Raw genomic sequence first — 20,435 nt, 5'->3', positions numbered from 1 at the left:
TTCTGATTTTTTAAAAGCCACCATAGAGAGTAGACATTCTTTCTCCTTTCACAGAATTTATGCATCTGTGGCAAAGCTGGAACAAATAAAATAGCACTCAGCAGTATAAACAAAAATGTCCTGGGATGATATAAAAATGTTTTGCATTACTATATAATCTGAATTCCCCAAGTACTTTAAAAGGGGAGCTCTTTACTTCTGCCCCTCTCCTTTCCCTGTGTGGGGAGGCTTGAGCAGTGTATGTGCAGCATCTGTAAGGTACTGGTGCAGCCAGGAGAGGGTTTGTTCACTGTGTGCCCCTGGAGTGAAGGAGCAGCTGCTGGAGGAGGGCAGTGGCACACTGGAAGTGGCAAGTTCACACCTGGTTGAAGAGAGTTGGTATTTGCAATTGCTCTTAGGGACACTCTGCTGCCTAGGTGGGCTTGTCCCTTGTGTCTGGCCCTTCCATAAAAACTGCCTTTATGTCTGAGCCAATTTAGGACAACTGGATGTAAAGTCAGAGGCTTCGAGCCACGCAAGACCATTATTGGTGAAATTTCTCCTTAAAATTAATTTTACCCTTCCCCTGAATTCCCATTAGCTTACTTTTAACCAATACGATCATTTATCTACTAAAAGGCACAGTGTTACATGGTTACAGGCAGAGAAATGAGTAAACAAAGTGATTTGGAGACCTTTGAGCCTTATGAAGAGATGTTTCTCAACCAAATCTGTGCTATAACAGATCTTCCATCTCTGAAACCAATGATGAATTTAAATTCAGATAGTTGCTTTGGCCCTTCCAAAGCACTTCTACTTTCCACACAATAAGTTGTTTGTTCTTCCTCAGTGTCCTGTGTGTGTTTAATTTCATTTTTTTCTCCCAAGAGTGACATAAGTATAAAATGCATCACTGCCTGTTTAGTCTGACCTCCTCAGTGAACGCCCACACCGTCCTCTGCCCTGACCCATGCTCTGTTCCTGAAAAGTTATTTCTTCCACTTGCACAAACAACTGCTCAATTGTCCTGTAATCCTTCCCCCCTTTTTTTTCCCCTTTGTTATTGAACAGTCCACTTGGAATGAAAAGTTGGCACATTATGTTAAGTACATCGCACGGGGCACGTCTGGCTCTCCGTGAGCAGGACAGGGAGTGGCTGCTGGTAACCACCTTCAACTTTGCACACTGAGTTACTCGATCAGATAAGCACAGTTCCCTCTCTACGTGCAGGAAAAAGTCACATCGGCATCATCCTTGAACCCAGGGAGATTGCCTGCCTCCCAGATGGAGTTCTGGCAGTGCAGACTTTCACCCGTGGATTCAGAGTGCAAGTCCTCATGCCCAGCCTCTAACAGGGAAGCTCATCCATGTGAGAGGTCTGTCTGCCACATCTGCTCACTGCACTGTGGCCTGGTGGCATGAGATTTTGGTTGGGAGTTGAAGGGGTGATGCTAGGGGAGAAGAGCATGTTGGTGGTCACCAAGTATTTGTCCTTTCCAAAGTGAAGCCGGCACTGTGGTCCAGACTGCCACTGATGCAATTGGTCTCTTCAGCAGTGCCTACCGTGCACACTGTGGAAACCTGTCCCTAAACAGCCCTCACATCCTAGCAAACCACGCAGAGTTAAACCCTTTAAATAGACAAAGAGCCAAAGACATTTGACTGAAGCTGGAGTGACTCAGTAGTTAAGCCAGAATCACAGAATGTTTGGGGTTGGCAGTGACCTCGTGGTCCAAGCCCCCTGCTCAAACAGGGACACCTAGGGCCAGTTGCCAGGGTGGTGTCCAGATGGCTTTTGATAATCTGCAAGGATGAAGACTCCACAGCCTTGCCAGGCAACCTGTGCCAGGGGTCAGCCACCCTTACACTGAGAAAATGTTACCTGATATTCATAACAGCACCTGACCATTTGGAGTCCCCTCCTCTCGCTTGGGCCATTAGGCAGAACAGGCTGTCTGGTTAAGATTTTGATGCAGTCTGTAAGTGACTAGGGTTTTTATACCCATGGGTATTTTCTGTGAGAGGTCCCAAATAGCAGCAGTAGCCATACCCTTCCTGTTGAAGCATACCCACAAAAGCATTTACTGCCTCACATACTTGTCTTACCAAAAATATATAGCCCATAATAACTAGGCCTGCCCCTTATAAAGGAATGAGTAACCAGATTCAGCCAGTAAGCTGAAACATGTCAATACATTTTGTCCTTTATGTTTTCATTTGTATCTTTGCACAACCTTGCTCGCAGGTGCACTGTGCCCTTTCCTGGTTATCTTTCTCATTTGCTGGGGATATTGATCTATAAAACCTCGTTGTAAAATATTTCAAATAAATTCTTTGGTTTTTCTGGGGTGACTTCTCTACACCTGTATTTTTGGGCCTGTGCAGCATATTAACAGACAGAAACTAACAATAAAGTCCAGAAACTACTGCAAAAGCAAACAGTGAAACCAAGACTCTTGCAAAGTGCTATAAATCTCTGCTGAGCTCGGGTTGCTGTTTAATCTTTATATACAGGTACGTCTCAAGGTTATCTGCTCCTGAGGGGCTCTCTGGAGGCTTTTGTGATTTGTCATCCGCTCAGCTTCTTATCAGTCACAGGTATTTCCCCTTGTAACATTTATTATGGGCTCCCCTCTGTGTTTCTTTAAAATGCAGTGCCCTGAAGAGGCTCTGGTATGCAGTTTTTAAGGAGTTATTAAATCTCCCTCTCCCATGATCAACTGGATCGTAAATGTGGCACATATGGCATCACAGGTGCAGCAGCACTGGTGGCTGAGCACCCTCACTGGGACTGGATGCAAACACGGGAGCCTTCAGCTCTGGAAAGGAGTTTTCTGTCTCCATCTTGCAGTCTCTGGCTGGAAAAGTGCAATTAAATACATTAATTGAATACACTGTGTATGTAGAAGAGAATCTACTGCAAATAGAATTAATGAAATAACCATTGTGGCAGCTTAGCTAAGACACTGTGTCTGATTTTGAGGTGGAAAAAATCTCAATCTTTTCCACCAGGATGATCATGGCCATCCTGCTGTTCCATTCCATTTCAACAGCGGCAAATCAAGCCCTGGCTGCTGCAACAATGTGTCACCATTTCTGAGGAGCTGGCGGACTTGGGAGAGGGACAGTGAAATTCCTTCATCAGCAAGATGACAGGGAGCATCTCTGCTCATGGCCAAGGTTTGGACCACAGAGGATTTGCTGTGAAAGTGCTTCCTCTCCCGTGTCCACAGCCTCATGGAAACGTGCTGCCGAAAGAGAGGGCTGGCTGATATGGGAAGCAGGATGCCACTGCTCCCCAGCTATTGCTTTTATCCAGCAGATAAAGCTGCTTTAATTCCTCATTTATCCTTAAATACCTGCTTTGTCTACACTGACATCTGAGTTCTGACTGCTAGCACGTATAGGCATGCAAGAACATGCATATATCTGCTTGGCACATGTATATGTGTATTTATACACGCACATATGCATGCACTCTATGCACGTATGTAGGTGTGCACTGACTGGCTCTTTCTAAAGGTAGTGGGGGCACCAGGAGCACTACTGGGAATATATTTAGCTGCTCACGTAGGCATGAAACAGCTGAGCAGCAGTTTTAAAACCCTTTACTTTGAGATGTTAGAGCCAAAACGGGTGCCACATCCCTAGAAACGTCACAGGCCATGCTGGATGGGGTTTGGCCTAGTGGAGAGTGCCCCTGCCCATGGCAATGCAATTGGAACATGATGATCTTTAAGGTGCTTTTCGACCCTAACCATTTTATGATTCTATAAAAGGTCAAGGGAGGAGATGAATTCTGTCCCCCTCACCTGAGCTGACGCTTTAAGGAGTGCTCTAAAGCCCCCCATGCCCCCAGACCTGACCTGTTCTCATCTTCCCCTCTGTCAGCAGGTGTTCACCCCAAGCCTGGACTGCCAAGAGCATCCCGTAGGAGACAGTGTGGCCACCCCCATGACAGAGGGGTCCAAGGACAGCCTGGGGTCCTGTACAGGCGTGGACAGACGCAGAGCCCCAGGGGACAGCAGGGACATGAAAGCAGAGGTTTAGGCTCAGTTGTGCAGGGGGGTTTGTCTCACATCCAGGCTGGTGGATGGCTCTGCAGGCAAGGGATGTGAGCAGGAAATGGGAGCTGCTCCTTTGGTGCCCGTCTCTCATTCAGCAAACAGAGGTCTGGTACTTCGCTGCTTGCAGCGGGAAGGAGCTTCGTGGTAATTGAAAACCCTGAATTAGCTGAGACTAAATTGATCTCCATCTGTGCAAATTGGTAACATGGCTGTTTCAGTCTGCTGGTGAAGTATGCAATCTGTTTCTGAGGCGTTTTGTGGAAAATTAGAAAAGGCTGGTAGAGGGTTTCTGCAGAGCTTTTTTGGTTCTGATTATTCATTTATTTACAAACGATCATTTAGACCATCTGTGGGTTTTCAGTGTAACTGAGAGAAAACTCTGAGCTTCCCAGGACTTTACAAGTGTGCCAAGAAGGCAAGACTGCAAAGGCTTTTGGAGCTAATAAAACAAAGACAAAAAAGCTGCTTGTTGTGATGAGGTGGGGGGAGGAGAACCCAGGGCTGGGGCCTTTTTCCTTCCTCAGCCTTGCTTTGTTTCCCATTTTGTTTGACATTTGTAATCAAAGCCTCGGCACCTTAGCTTTAGTTATAATAACTTTTCTGTAGTTATTACATGAGCCTCCGCAGATGCACACACAGCCCAAGTTTTTAGCCTCCAGCACTGACCACTCCCCAGACAAGATGCTTGTTCCTGTACCACAGTACGTGTGATTCTGCAAGTTTCATTTATCACAAGGCAGCAGCACAGACACAAGAAAAGTACAGCAGGAGCCAGGGGCTCAAGATGAGGTTTGGCACACAGTACATCAACATCAGAAGACTTGTTCCTTCGGCTTTCATCACTAACAACATCTGGGAAGATGAATGTAACTCAGTCACGGTTGCTGCAAATAAAATAAATGAATAACCTGCCAAGTGTGGGACAGAAGTGCTACATTCATGTGTTTTTGTGGGAAAACTAATGTGGCCCTTTGGGATTGTCAGCTTTAGTTTGACTCACATGAATGGCTGTGTATCCATAAACTTTAAGGAGATTTCAGGGCTTAAAATATTTTCCTTGTCTATCCTAGCAGGAAGGGTTTTGGTAGGAAGTAAGGATGGCATTGATAGCAGTTTCATGCTTGAACTCAACTCAGAGAAATATAGTGAGCCAGTGTTAGTTCACTGGCTGTAACTTGCAGGAGTGGTGTGATACCCAGTAGATCGATAGCCACTTATCAAAGACACAGTGGGCTCCTTGCTTGAGGAGTCACTGATAAATATGTGAGGGAATATATCTCCTGGATAGCGAGAAAAGAGAAGACTCCAGGGAGATCCTGTAGCAGTCTTCCAGTATCTTTAGGGCCTACAAGAAAGCTGGGGAGGGGCTTTTTACAAAGTTATAGGGCAAAGGGTAATGGCTTTGAACTGAAACAGAGTAGATTTAGTTCAGATATTAGGAAGAAGTTCTTCACTGTAAGAGTGGTGAGGTACTGAACAGGTTTCCCAGAGAAGCTGTGATTGCCCCATCCCTGTAAGTGTTCCGAGGACAGGTTAACTTGAGCAACCTGGTCTAGTGAAAGGTGTCCCTGCCCTCAGCAGGGGGCTTGGAATTAGATGATCTTTAAGGTCCCCTCCACCCCAAACTACTCTATGTGTCTGTGAAACCAAGTACTTTTTTCTCTGCAGTAGCTGGAGTCTGGGATGGTGCTTTCATTTGTGGAAGGGAGCGCAGAACACAGAACTCAGGCTTTCACAGTATGCTTCTGCAAACATTTCTGCTTTTCTCCCTGCCACAGAAAGCACCACCAGGCACACCAGTCACTGGCTCCCACCTGGGTGGCCAAGACTTACACCACACTTCTTACCCCAAGCAGGTTGATTTTCTGCCCTTGCTGCAGGCCAGGCACAGAGATTCAGCTGGGTCAATTTGAAGCTGTGATCTTCCATTCCTGCCTAGCAGGAGATGGTGGGGATGGGGTAGAAGGCAAGTAACTGCAGTATGAAGAGGTGGACAGGCACCTGTAGTATGAATCAAGGACTAAGGCTGGAGTGAGATGTGAAGTCAGGAAAAGGAATGAGAGGACAAGAGAAAGTATCAATAACCCTGGGGCTGAGATGAGGGTGAGGTATGGTTATACCGTGGTCCTAGGGGCTCATGGTTTGGGGGGAAAGAGCATGGTAGCAGCACTGAGTTACAAAACACTGAATCAGACAGAGCCAAACATAACCATTTATACTTTCATTACACCTTTGTACATCCCACATAAAGGTGTTTAGAAGTGTCTTTGCAAGATTTGTAAGAATTACTGATGCTGGATGAATTTCTCCTCTTTTACAATATGGTTCCTTACACCCAAGATCCAAGCTAAAAAAATACAGAAACAGCCACTTTAAAAACTTGTACAAAAGCACTCAAAATCTTAATTGCATTACATTTACTTCCATTTCCATTGGAGAATGAATAAGCATTTTGTATCCCCTGTGAAAATCTAGGCCTTCTTATTCTTTTGGCAGTATAAAATAATATCTCTAATCACAGTGGTCAAGACCACGAGCAATGAGCTTAAAAGTTCAAATCAGCTTTAAGTGAAGCAAATACAGCAATAGTGGCATTTCTTCTTTAGGACAGGTATTTTAAGTTTACTGAGGAATTGGAGGTTGGGCTGATTCTTGAAAAGCATATATAAAATTACTTTAGGTCCAGAAGAAATGCTTTTGTATTTGAAGTCATGTTCTGGTCCAGGGTGAGCTCAAACCAAACTTTTAGACCTCTGGAAATACTGAGCTTTTTCTCTTTTCTCTTTTTTTTTTTTTTTTTTTTTTTTTTTTTTTTTTTTTTTTTTTTTGACTGCTAAGAGAAAAGAGTGAAAGTTTACAAGACTCTGCATTCACTAAGAAACTGCCAGGGATTCATAGGGTCCAAATAATTGACACCCATTAGATATTTGAAAACCTGCATGGTCTCGTTAAGCAGGCATTTAAATGTCTTGGCTGGATCAGTGAAGCTCAGTGAACCAGCACATTCTCAAAAGAAACTCTCTTGTGGTGAAAAAATGTTGACCAGTGTTCATCTTAATGAGCAAGTAGACTGTGCAGGCCAAGACTGGCAAACAGACAGGAATCAAGGGCTGATTTCCATGCTTTTCCTGGGCATACTGTCTGCATAGGAGACTAAGATGCCACAGATGGAACCTACAAAACTGAGAAGTGTGTGTATCATTTTTTTTATTCTGTGTTTCCATGTAGAGTTAAGTTATCATATTTTAAACATGCAGCATCAATAAACTAAAAAAAAAAAAAAGAACAAAAAAAATAAAATAAAATTAAAAAAAAGGTGGTGGCCCCAGTGCTTGACTTAGCACGAGCTTGAACTCTGGTGGGTTTATTGTGTATGCTTAACTGCAACACCAGTGACATATCAGCAGTTTATGGACTGGAAAACAAAGCCATTAAGTTCTTTTGGCACTGTGTTTCTAACAAAAAAGAAGGTTTGAAGAAAGAGAGTTACAAAAATGCGTTTTACACTGGAGGCCCATTAGCTCTATTGATCACAGAAACTGCTCTGCAGCCTCCACCTGCAGTATTGTGTGTGAGGGATTTATTTTATGCTCTGTTCATCACAACAAACAGACCTCCCGTGTCGCAATGTGTGTTCTTATATAAAAGATAATTTGGGGGCTCTGAAGACTTGAAACTCAGACTTGGTCATAATTGTTGCAAGGTCACCTAGGAATTCTGGAGAAGTTTGTTTATCCTGATTCCAGCCTGCTAGGTCCAAGAAAATACACTTAATTCAATCCAGGTGACTTTCCATTAAATATAATCTTGTCTTAATTGGTGCCACCTTGACCTCTACTTGTGAAGTCTGTTTTGTGGTCTACAAGTCTAGCTTTAAATGCTCAAACACACATTTCTCCATCTGATTCCCTGTGATTTCATTATGACAACAACACACTTCATACCAGACTCTTGGTGCGTGTGAAATGCAGGGAAGGTTTAGTAACAAGAACATGTCCAAGCAGGAGAGATGTCTTCCTCAAGCTGCAGGCCATGGTGCTCTCTGTCACCTGAGCCCAGCTCCGTTATCACAAACTTTAGGATGTCCAAGGTTAAGGCATCAGTTAGTGGTTCAAAGGCCCTGCTCCTTGGGGCAGCTCATCCCACTCACTCTCCCCAGCAGAGAGGCTGCAACATCCAGTTTATGGGAATCATAAATTGGTGGGTAGGATTCGTGGGCCCTGGAGCTCCAGTTTACGTCTCCACCAGTGTTCCTTCTTCCTTGCAATAACCCTCTTAGCCTGGCAGCCCTATATCAGGCTTGAATTCACCCCAGTGGAGTATTCCCAGCAGAGCTCAGCCTCTCCTAATGATTTGACACTTTAGCACTGCTCCAGTGAGAGGAGGAACAGGAAGGCTGAGATGCCTCCTACAAAGTGGTGGGCTGAGGAGCATTGAGAACTGCAGCTCAAAGCAAATGCCTTCCCCTTGGCATGAGGATTTTAATCTCATCTGGCATTTCAAGCTGATGAAAATATTGCTCTGAATTTCCATTTCTGACAGTGGCAGAGAAACAGAAGCTCCTTTATTTCACCAGAAGCCACAGTTTCCATTCTGGGAAGAAATACAGGAGTTAAGTAGCCCATATCACAGGCTTTAGCCAAGTGGGAGCTTGTCATATTTGATCAATTGCTGGTGGTAGAAGATTTTCTGTGAAATGTGGTAAAAAAAAAACGTACTCAACCACTGACATGAATTAATACACTAACAATATTAAACTTTGGCTCCAGTAGTGGCTGCTGCTTCAGAGGGCTTGAAAAACTGAAGTTCTGAATTATGTACCAAACCCAGGCCACCGACTCATCTGGCAACATTTACAAATGTCATATCAATGCTTTGCCAGAAAAGAACAAAGGCAAAATGCTGACAGGACCCAGCAGTCTTGGAAGAGATAGAATTTGGGTGGAAATTCACGTGGCGTGCTTCAAACAGGTATGATCTGGATTGACCTGTAGGTTAGTGTTTCAGGAACCATACAGAAGCAGGAAGTTTGAAAACTTTCAGGTAAATTAGATTAAAATCAATGCTATTTATAAAACTGCACCACGTGCCATAGGGAAGCCAAGCACTGCTTGATACAATGCACAAACATATTCATTGCCAAGATGATATAAAGTGCATTTTATACTCAGAAGATAAATATTTTGGCTTCTGTTCAAAGCTGCAGCTTCTGAAGTCATGTGGCATCATGAGATGCAGCTCCCATTTGAACTTGGGGCAGGAAAAGATGATTCATGGGGTGGCAAAAAAAAATCTAAAAATTGGAGTTGTTCAAGAACAGAGAAGGTAAAAAGGTAAAGAGAAGGAACATATTTCTAGGCCATTACTGTTTTTAAGTGAAGTTCAAAGTTTGAAACCTAACATGAACATTTTTATAATGGTATTGATAATGCTACTTGGCACCTTGGACTAACAGGAATAATTAATATCCTAGTGTGCTTTATTACAGAAAAGATTTTCATATTGCTGTTCAAGAGCAACATACAGTTCCTGAAGCAAAATCCAGAATCTTCAGCTCCCCAATGGTGTTGTGGGATTCAGCATTTGCTACCTTAAGGCACCTGGTGGGATTTCATTAGAGGAAAGGGAGGCCTGAGTGGCAGAGGTGGGTGGGAAGAAATGCATGACCTGTTAAGTCTACCTAAAAAAGACACTAAGAGATTTCAAGGTCCTGGAACAAGGGTCTCTTGAGCAACAGTGGTGCTGATTTTTAGGGTATGTTTAAGGGAACCAGTTCAAAGGACTAAAAGTATTTTTTAAATGTGTGCTGTGAATTAAATTTCCTTTTGGAGAGCTTTGGCAGAATGAAGCAGTGCTGGGTAGACTGAAGGGATGGATCAGTGAAGCTGCACATCATGGTGACAAGACAAGGCCAAGCCTCCTCTGTGGCCCGCAGATTGTGCCAGTCTGCCATTCTGGTGTATGACACAAACAGAGACCCAAAAACTCATCTGTGCCAATGGACCTCACTACAAGCCCAGCATCAGTCCCACCATGACTGTCTCTGCTCTATTAGGATAGATAGGTCACCATTTCACCTGAGAGTGCTCCCAAAGCTTGCCCCGAAAGCCCATGTGGATATGTTGACCTCGTTGGACTGTAGCTATGAAATGTGGTACCAGGGCTCAATCAGAATCTGGAGCCAGAGGAGCAAGGCATGACTCCCCACCAGGGAAAGGATAGGAAGAGATTTCATACAGGGAACCACTTCAGGTTTTGTGCTGGGTCCAATCCAGCTACATGCTGATTCTGTGGTGAACCCCAAGCTACTCCAGAGCTGCTTAATCTAAGCTGAAATAATTAGCAAACTACTGCCAGAACCCTCAAATACATATTTTGTTTTATTTTTTCTTTTTTTATGTTCAGCTGCCCATGGTTTCCAAAGCATGCCATGCACACAGAGGAGCTCCATTCATTATGCAGGGGAATAGTTCCCCATTTAACAGATGTATTTCCAAAGGAGTTGAGTTCACCTGGGCCGGTGTTTTCTTTCACAGTAGCTTTGGCTTCCTTGGTACTATGCCAAAAAAGACATCTTTGTTTGTGCCCTTCACTCTAAGTGGTGTCAGCAAATTACTGGCAACAGCACATATTAGTGTCTTCATCAGAGTGAGAATTTATGATGTCACCACTAAATCCATCAGGGACATTACATCCTTATAATTCATAGCTGACTCTTGAACACATGAAAGGAATGGCAGTGCGCCAGCTAACAAAGAATAATTGCACTACTTACTTTAGCCACGATAATTTGCTTAAATAATAAAAATATGCTGGTGCAACAAGAAGAAATTAATGCGCTGATAAACACAAAGGAGAAAAACATGTGAGTACTGAGCCATATATTAAATACCCATCTTTCTGGCAGCATCATTCTCCATTTCTGATATTTTAAGCTGATGGAAGCTTTGGTCAACATTTACATTCATTCAGTCAAGAGGAATATGGCAGCATTATTTAAATTCCATTTTATGGCCCAAAGGATGGTAGTAATTCGTGGCTGGAAAAAAATCAGGCATGCAACAAGTTGTAGTAATTGTATATTTTTAATGCAAAATTAATTGACTATGCCTGAGAAAGGATATTAAGGGAGAATTCTAGGAAAAGAAACTGAGATCTCTGATGAGATAAATTGCTAAAAACAGGCCCTCCAGTATAGATTTCTAGATTTTTCACTGCTCAAGTCAAGCCCACCATTTTCTTAAACTTTTTCTCAATGAGAAAAATACACTTGGCTCACAGTGGAGAATTAAGGCACAAACAGATTTCTGTGGGACAAAAAGCAGTCATCTTGGGATCTACATATCCAGGTTTTTTAATTTGGAAAGTATCCATTACTGAACCAAAATACCTTTTTTTTTAGCAACAACAACAGCTAAAAACCTTGCCCCTTCTTTCTCTGTGCTTCACCCTGAAAACTCTCTTTGAATAACGTTTCATTTAAATTCAGCTTTGATGGAACACTTTCAGCCAATACAAATGAGCATGTTTTTGGTAAAACAGACTTTGGAAAAGCAAGATGAAGAGGAGCTGAAGACATTTGCCCTATTAACCCATGCCCAACATATTAAAGACTGGAAAGGACTTTGTAGTCAAAAAGATTTGCTTTTCAAAACATCACACTTAAACTCAGAGGGAAGGGGGAGAGAGGGAAAAAAGAAGGGGAAGCTTGGTGCAAGAAATCATCTATATAAGCTACAAAGGCTGCCAGACAAAATATTGGTCTTCTGCTAAATTATACAGCATGATATGAAAACACTTGCATTTCTGAAAGGCAACAAAAGAGAAAAATACTGATGAGGAAACCAAATCTTCAAAGCCGAAGCTAGGGATGTTATTCTATGCTCCATGGTAATCCTCAGCTTATACCAGCTCTGTTTGGTCCCCAGTGCCAAGGGACAGTAAGCTCCACTGATTTCACCACCACTATCCTGCAGCCTGTGAATCAGAGGCGTTGTATTGCCGCCAGGAAAAAGGAACCTGTTGAAAGAGATGTGCTCTGTTACCATGGCAGTCATCAAGAGGGTTATGGATTTTAACCACATTAGTGAGTAAAGTAAAGCAAAGCAAACTGTCAGCACAAACCTGTGAAGGGGAAAAATCCAGAGGGAGGCAAACTACTGCGGTGATGATATTTCCGTGATTATGTGAGTCTGGACAACAGTGCACACCTTGTTATATGACTTATGAAAGAAGCTACAATTTGTGCTCCTTACATTTGGGAAGATGTGTACTAGCATAGCTAAGAAAAGTTATCTATACTTAACTGCAGTAAGACAAGCATGCAGCCAGACCGGACACTTCCAGTTTCTTATCCAAAACTCATGAAGAACAGTTTTTCCTGCTACTTTTATTAGCCAGCCAGAAATATTAAAATGATTGTTCTACAGTATGCCATGGGTTACCTGGAATACCTGAGTCACTTTGTATTCTACATACCTTTAGCTCTTTTAGTGTTCAGTCTGAATGTTATCATGTTGAGGTGGGATTTATTGCTATAAATATTTTCCTTATGACTCTTTCCTAGTGCTTGTTTGACAGTGATAAAAACTTAACTGACATATGTTCATTGTGTGGTAATGCACTTAATCCATGCCTTGTCTCTGGAGTTTTATAATCTGTAGGCTGCATTGCGTAAAGGAATGGCTTTTATAGTACTTCTGTCTTTATAAAGCAACCATTTGTGGATTAAGGGTGTCTTTCCCTAGTGATACGTGTTGGCACACCTACTTCTAATTTCCATTGTATAAGCCAAGAGAGAATTCTGCTTGGAAAGAACATGTAGGTACACTGATGCAGGTGCACTGCATCTCGAGGGTTACCCAAGGCCATCCGAAAGTCAAATCTCCTCTGGAGTGTCTGGAAGGCCACAAGGTGGATGCAGGGGAAGACTTTCCTTTGGAACATTTCAGTGCTTTATGTGTTCAGGCACTGCCAGCAAGTTTATTACCCATCATTGTACCATGACAGGGTCAGGGTGCGTGTGAGGAGGTCAGGCCAAGCGGACCTGGACAGACTTTTTGCAGGTTGCCTAAGAGGAGCTCAGGTGGAGAGGAGCTGTGATTATGTATTCACAGCTACAGATGCAGCTGTGGCATGTCTTGTCCAAAGAACACTGAGCACATGTACAGGGAGGAAGTAAGATCTGTGGCACCTTTATTTAAATAAAATGACCAGTGGAATTGGGACTGAATTACATCTTGTTCCACAAACATGAACCTACAGACACAGAGCACAGTCGCTCAAGTAGCTGAAGAAAATACTTTACCAAGGAATCATTTCCATTGCAGGTGAGTGCCCTGGAATGCTGAGGTATGAAATATTAGTCACTTGACCTGCTGTGTCAAAATGTACGTGTTTATGAATAACCCGCCCCAAAAATGTGGCTTGTGTCAATCCATCTGTCCTTAATATGGCATCGGATTCAAAACATGATCCTGGTTCTTGGATTTGATTCAGATGTGACCAGAACCACAAGTGAATGATTTCAATATTTGGAAGTACAATTTCCAGAGGTCCAAGCATCAACACAGCTGCATCCAGCTGAGCTCCCACTATTTGTGTGCACATTTTGAACCCTGAAACAAACACAACCTACACCCCCACCTGTGCCTCGAAGTTAACACCTTCATACCTAAGTACTCTTTTTTATGAGCCTTGCAAGAAGCCAAATAGTTTATGTATGGCATAAAATGCATTAGTGGTCTTTCACAGGTCAGCTTAAGCAACAAAAAAGGCAGCAACTTCCTCATAACCCACTGTGAGTAAAGAGGGTGGCACCGGTTTGGGAGGTGGAGGTGCTCTTGAGAGCCTTTCAGCAGCCTATTCAGGAATCATCGGAAGGCAAGATCAAGCCTGTTGATTTTCAGGCCAAACAGTTCACGGTGTGACACATGCTGCAAGTGGGAGATTATTGCAGCACAGCAGCTGTGGCCTCATGATTGCTGACTAGATCCCAGTGCCATCACCCTCGTCCCGTACGGACTAGATAGGCTGCACACGCTGCGTGGGGCAAAGAGTCAAGGAACCTGCAAGGCTTCTGGATGAAACAGGGTGATGGGAGAAGAGCACCCTTCATCTCTAGATGAAGTATTGTGTGGTGATCACCGTGTGAACCAGAGACCAGGTGATGAGGACTGTCTTTTCTGTGCCCCAGTGCCCTTTCAGCAAGCTGCAGTGACAAGGGCAGAAGGAAGGCTGGGTGTGGTGTCGCAGAGGACAGATAATTGCTACCTTAAACCTGAGCTTCCTCATGTTCAACAAGGGAATGAAGATCTATCTCTTTGTTCAGGCTTTTAGCCAGCTTCCCTGTCTGATAAAAATAACTTGACAGTGAATGGTAGTTTCGAGCAAACTGGCAAAAGTTTCTACTTGTTTTCCTTTCAAAGCTGAAATGCTTTAGGAGTTCACAAGATGCTTGTTTGTCAAATGAGGAAAATTTTCCTTTTAATCGAAGGTTTAGGAGTAGCTCAGATACTTGGAGTAAATAAAATAAAACAAAAGAAAGAAGTGAGAAAAATGCCACTGGTCCCCAAGACTGCTTTCAGCACGGTATGTCTGCCTGGTGCTGTACCTCTCTCAGCATAGCCAGCTGTACCCTGATTCTGCAGCAAGTCTCTGCTGCTCAGAGGGCTTCCCAGAGAACCTGAAGAGACTGCTTCCATGTGTTACAGGCCTTTGTTCTCAAATGCAGATGAATTAGTTGTGCTATTTTCCTACAAGAACCTGACTATCAGTCAAAATGGTGACATCAGCTCCTGTCCAGGTCTAACACTTTTCTCACCAAAAATTGTTATGTGCAGGGGGGAGAGGAAGGAACACCTCTTTGAGTTTTCTTCATTGTAATGAAACAACAAACTCTGGAAAGGGTTTATATGCACGTTCCCACACCTTCACACATGTTCAGTTTGTATAGACAACATGTTGTAATCAGCATCTCTTCTTCTCCTCCTCCCCCATCCTTTCTCTGCAAAGTGACCAGAGGAGTACCTGCATATCTGATTCTTCAGTATCCGGTTTCATTCACAAAAGCACTGTTTCTTTCATGCAGGAAGGCCGATTTGAAGGCACTTACGGAGCCTGTTTGCACTGGGCCGGATGTTCAGCACACTGTTAGTTCCAAGTTTGGCAACAAAACCCTACTTTGGAGAAGGAATTGCAGCTCACAATGACCAAAAGTGCAGTCGCACCTTGCTAATAAAAGGGCCCTTCTTTCTAGGTGACATTCCACAGAACTGAAAATTAGGTATATCTTTCTTTATGAGGGGGACTCTGTATTGTATAAAAGTACTCTCCTTGAGATATTTTCCAATATCTGCTTGATTATAATGTTCTATTTAAACAAACTAGCAAGCCTGTCAGAAATGGTACTTATTGCAGGGCAAGAGGCTTTTGACCTTCTGTGTAATTATTCCCAGCTCACCCTTGGAAGTCTGCATTACTCTAAACTGAGTTTGTGGCATTGTGTGGTGCAAAAAGGAATTGAATTGTATCCGTTAGTAAATTTGAACTGGAATGCACAGTAAATGTCAAGACTCTTAATTGAGCTTTCTATGATGGCTTCCAAGCTTACTAAGGAACAATCAAAAGCTATTAGTTATGACTAGGTAAACATTTTAAGGATATTTTTTTTCCAGAAGACTCTTTACTTTTATTTGATGAGCCTTTGTACATGACTTAATGTAAAGCTATGAAAGAATAGATGTGTTTGTGATAAAATTAGTCTGAGGACCTTTATGAGAACATTCAAGGCTAAACACTCATGGTTTCAAAGTGTTAACTGTAAATATTTCTGCATTAGTCTATATTATAGCAAAGCCCTTTTTTTATGCTAAAGTACCTGAGATGCATTCTTACCTAAGAGTCTAGACTGTGCCAGACTTTTCTCCTGTTAGATCTTATCTCTCTCCTGCTCAGCAGTATTAAGTTGACCATGGAAGCAATCTTCCTTTTTATGTGAAATCAGTGATAGACAATCTGCTGTTTTCTTTTCTACAGCAAGATTTTCAAAGCTCTACAACAGTCTTATGAAAGATCTGGTCAAGAAGAGCATAAAGAAAATTTCTTCCTTTGTAAATCTCTTAACCAACATTTGACTGAAAGCTAGGCAGAGGGGAAAGACTGTGGCTGCTTGCAACAGCTCCTCAAAAGGCAGCCTTATCTGACCGACACATCCTTATCCAGGACCAAGAATCTGTTCAAAGCCAAAGATAAAGCAGTTGGCTGCTGCAGCAAGGCTGGTTAAGACACAACGCTTCTGCAGGCAGCAGCACAAAAGAGAACAATGTGTTTAGCGTCAGATGTAGGTCAGATCTCAGCTCACATAACCACGAACACATTTAAGGTGCACCGGGTGGAAGCAGCTCGCAGGAGAAGAATCAGTTGAATTAAGTTCAGAGCAAGACTTGAAATCTTATCAGTGAAGCCCTAGTTCTGCCACCAGTACCCACAATCTCATTTAGATATTCAGAAAAAGTGTATATGAAGTTCCATGGCACTTCAGGTAACTTCTGAACTCTGATGCATAGCAATAAGCAGCAGCAGCAAAACAACAAAAACAACCAAACCAAACCAACAACAACAACAACAACAAAAACCCACAAAGAAATAAAAAACCCCGAGGCAAACAAAACCCCAAGCAACCAACCAGACCACTTGACATCAAAGTACAGATTCAGACATTGAAAACTTAATTTACAGCCTCCTCTGCTTTGTGTTCCCTATGTCCCTGCAGGCACAGGGATGACCAAAGGGAGACACAAGGTGTAGGGAAGTAGATGTAATTTAGACTGCCTGAATCTAGGCTCAAGTGCTTTAAGGGACACCATGCTAAAAATTTCTTCATTCACTGTTCTTAACAACAGCTGCCTCTTAGCTATCAGGAAATAAATTTATGCTGATTAACCATTAGAAAATTATGCAGATTTTAGTAGAAGATTAGGTGTGAAATCATTAGGAGATAGTTGTTTGCAACTGGTTCCTTTTTTCCCCTAAATGGAAACATCCATTAAAGCTGTATAGTTCATCTGAACAGGGATTGCAAAATTAGAGACGTTGTCTCAGTGACTATGTGTGAGAACAAGGATGCTTCTAAGAATGCAGTGAAAGAGACATTAGAAACTTTCTGAGAAGAAAACCAGACAGCAAGTTCCTCACAAGCAGTTTTTGAAAAGATTACTCAAGATAAAATGTCAAAAGCACCTGACAGTTGATTTTTATATGTTCTCAAATAATAGTGTCATAGGAAACTGAAATATGTACTCAAGAGGAAGTCATTATAAGAAATATTGGTAAAAAAGATGTTACCACTGCTCATTTTCATATAGTTTTTTCACAAAATTAATTCCGGTTGTGGGTATATTGACATGAAGAAGTAAACTCTAAGCAGAGAGGAGGAAGGATGAAAAATAAGCACAATAAAGGAGAAGGGATACCTGCCTCACTAGAAAAATGAGAAGACAGAGATAAACAAAAAGCAGTATGAGATGATGCCAGTGACAACCTATTTTTTTTTCCACAGAGAAATATTGTCCCACTAATTCTTCTGCCAGTGCCTTATCTGCATGATATCTGCTCCAGTGCTTTGCAATACAGCTTATTTATCTTTTTGAGGAGGTGCTGCATCTGAGTGGAATTTGCCTGCCCCATCTCAGGTAGCTGGGTTGATTCAGTCACCCAAATGTTTGTCATTGGTTCATCTCACCCCTTTGCTACCACGGCTCTCCTGGCTTCAAGCCCAGTGAGAGACTAATCCTGAATACCCTGACTGTGGTGGCAAGTAGCCACATCTGTAACCAACCAGCTGATCCTGAAAGGGACAACTCACCCCCATGATGCTGCATTTATGGAAAACTCATAGGATTTATTAAGATTTAAAAATAGCATGAAATATGACAGAAGGATGAAGTGAACATATACTAAAAAACCCTTTTTTCATCAAAAGAACCAGCCACTTCCCAGTTGGAATCCTGACCACCAGGATTATGGCAGGCATTGGAGGTGTCACCTGTCACCCCTCAGCAGTGCCTCAGGCTGCTCTGTAGGTTGCACAGAGACATGCTGCTTATAGACAAATGTGGGCTGCTGGGTGGCCTTCCTCTTCTGTGTCTGGTCTGTGGGAACTCACTCCATTAGGCCTGAGGTTTGCAGGAATCCAAGGAATCACATGCCCTACAGTGTCCATGAGATGTGAATATGGCTTGCAGGAGGAAAAAAAAAATGAAAGGAGGTTGCAAATCCGTGGAAATCAACCAAGCCTGTGAGGAATTTGTGGTTTATTTACTAAATTCATCCTCCCTTCCAAGGAAAGAGTCAGCCTGGTGAACCCCAGCTCTGAGCTGTCTGCTCTGGCTGCAGTCACACCTGTAAGACAAGCAGAGCAGTGGTGGGTAGCACTGGTGAGCACTGCCACCACCTGTGCTTTTGTGCCATTGGGGTGGCCCCTGGCCTGCACCAGCAATCTTCCAAACAGCACCTGGGAATACCTGAGAGCTTAGCACGGCCCACAGACCCTTCCCAATAGGTAGCTGGATGCTGCTGTGCTGTTTTGGAGACTAGGAGAGTTGAACAGTGTGGACAAGGAGTGTCTCATGCCAGCTGGCATCAATGCCAGAAGGTGGTTTCAGGCTACATTTTTAATGTATTAACGTGCCATTAGGTAGTAGAGAAACTTCTTGGCTCTTGCAGCTTGGTGGCTCATGATTTCAGCAGCAAGTTCATCCACATGTGTTTTTAGAAGTTGAGGCAGTTTCTATTTCATCCCTCTGTATTGAAAGGAGTGGGCTTGCTAAGGGCTGGGAGTCAGAAATTTAGGATATCATACAATATGCTGAGGTAGAAGGGATGCACTAGGATTATCAAAGTCCAACTCCTGGCCCTGCACAGGACATCCCAAAAATCACACCATCTGGTTGAGACCATTATCCAAATGTTTCTTGAACTCTGACAGGCTTGGTTCCCACTTTCCTGGGGAGCCTGTTCCAGTGCTCAATCACCCTCTGAATGAAAAACTACATATAAACCATATGTTAGGACATGTATGAAAGGACTTGCACAGCTGTGAAGGGAGACAACAAAGGTGAGAGGTTTTGTTTTCTTTCCCTGTGAAATTTTGAATTAAACTCCTTAGCCACTTGTGATGGGCAGAGAGCTGAGCACGGCAATCCACAGGCTGGGTGATGTGCAACTTGTTCAGCAGGTGATTGTGGGCAGGAGAAGTGATAAGATGTGTAAATGTTTATCTAAATGTGCATATCCAGTGTAACCAGAGATGTCCTAGGGTATCACACCTGGCCTCTGCTGCCTCTCCATGAAGGCAAGGGTCACCCACAGGCCAGGCTTCACAGCTGCTGATCCCATGTGGATTGTCTACCTGCCTGTGCTCAAAGCACTGGATGGATCTTGAAGGAATCTTTGCCTGGGGTAGCTGGAATATCTGCTGTCCTATCTGAGGATGAAGACCTTGATGTCTCAGTGGTTGATAGTGGGTGTAGGGAAGGATTAAGTGTCTCCTGCAGGCGCCCTGCTTTGCAGCTAAGTGCCAACACTTAACTGGCAGAGGTGTCTACTTGTATTTTGGATGCATAGCTTAGGGCAGACAAATTGCAGTGAAGGAGTCTAATAAATTGCTTTGTCACAAGCATAACCAAAGCAGTAATGGGTTCTGATTCAGTGGAGCAGGCAAAGTTCTGTGGAAAACAGCCAGTGTGATTTAGCACCGGCTTTAGAAGCTCCTTGATGTTGTTTGACAATGGTGCAATTGTACTTTTGGAAGGACTACACGGAAGAGCAGTTACACTGCCTTGCAAAGGAGCTGAAAATCAAAGACATCTATAGGTGAGTCAGTGAAGAACTGAGAAAGGGCCACACTACACAGCCCTCGTGGCCTTCTCCTCTCCTCTCCAGCAGAAGTGTAGGAGGGTAAATCAGCAAACAATGATGCTTCCTTTGGAGTTTAAAAGCCTGGGCTAATGCTTCTCCCTGTTTTCCTTATGCTAGTATCTAAAATTCATTTAGGGGACTCTCAGAGAGTCCCTCTTTAACTCTGAGCACACAGACCCTTCAGCACAGCAGGGTGTTGATAGCAAGAAACCACAGTGCTCCTTGAGGCAAGCAAGGATTTCCTGGCACAAAGTGCTGGAGCACCTAGTCCCTGAGATGGATGAATTGATGCAGTCCCTAGCTTCTTGCTAGTTACCACAGAGGGAGGGAATGCTTCAGGAGGGGAAAACCTTCCTGCTGTAAAAACTGACACTGGTGGTTAAGGTGACACCTCCTCGAGTCCTCAGGAGAGCTCAAAATGCTTTCACTAGAGCTAAACCAAATCCAGGTAACTGTGTAGTATTATACAGC

Source organism: Serinus canaria, chromosome 1 (assembly GCF_022539315.1).
Source record: "Serinus canaria isolate serCan28SL12 chromosome 1, serCan2020, whole genome shotgun sequence".
Classification (NCBI taxonomy): domain Eukaryota; kingdom Metazoa; phylum Chordata; class Aves; order Passeriformes; family Fringillidae; genus Serinus; species Serinus canaria.
Note: the sequence above shows the minus strand (reverse complement) of the source record.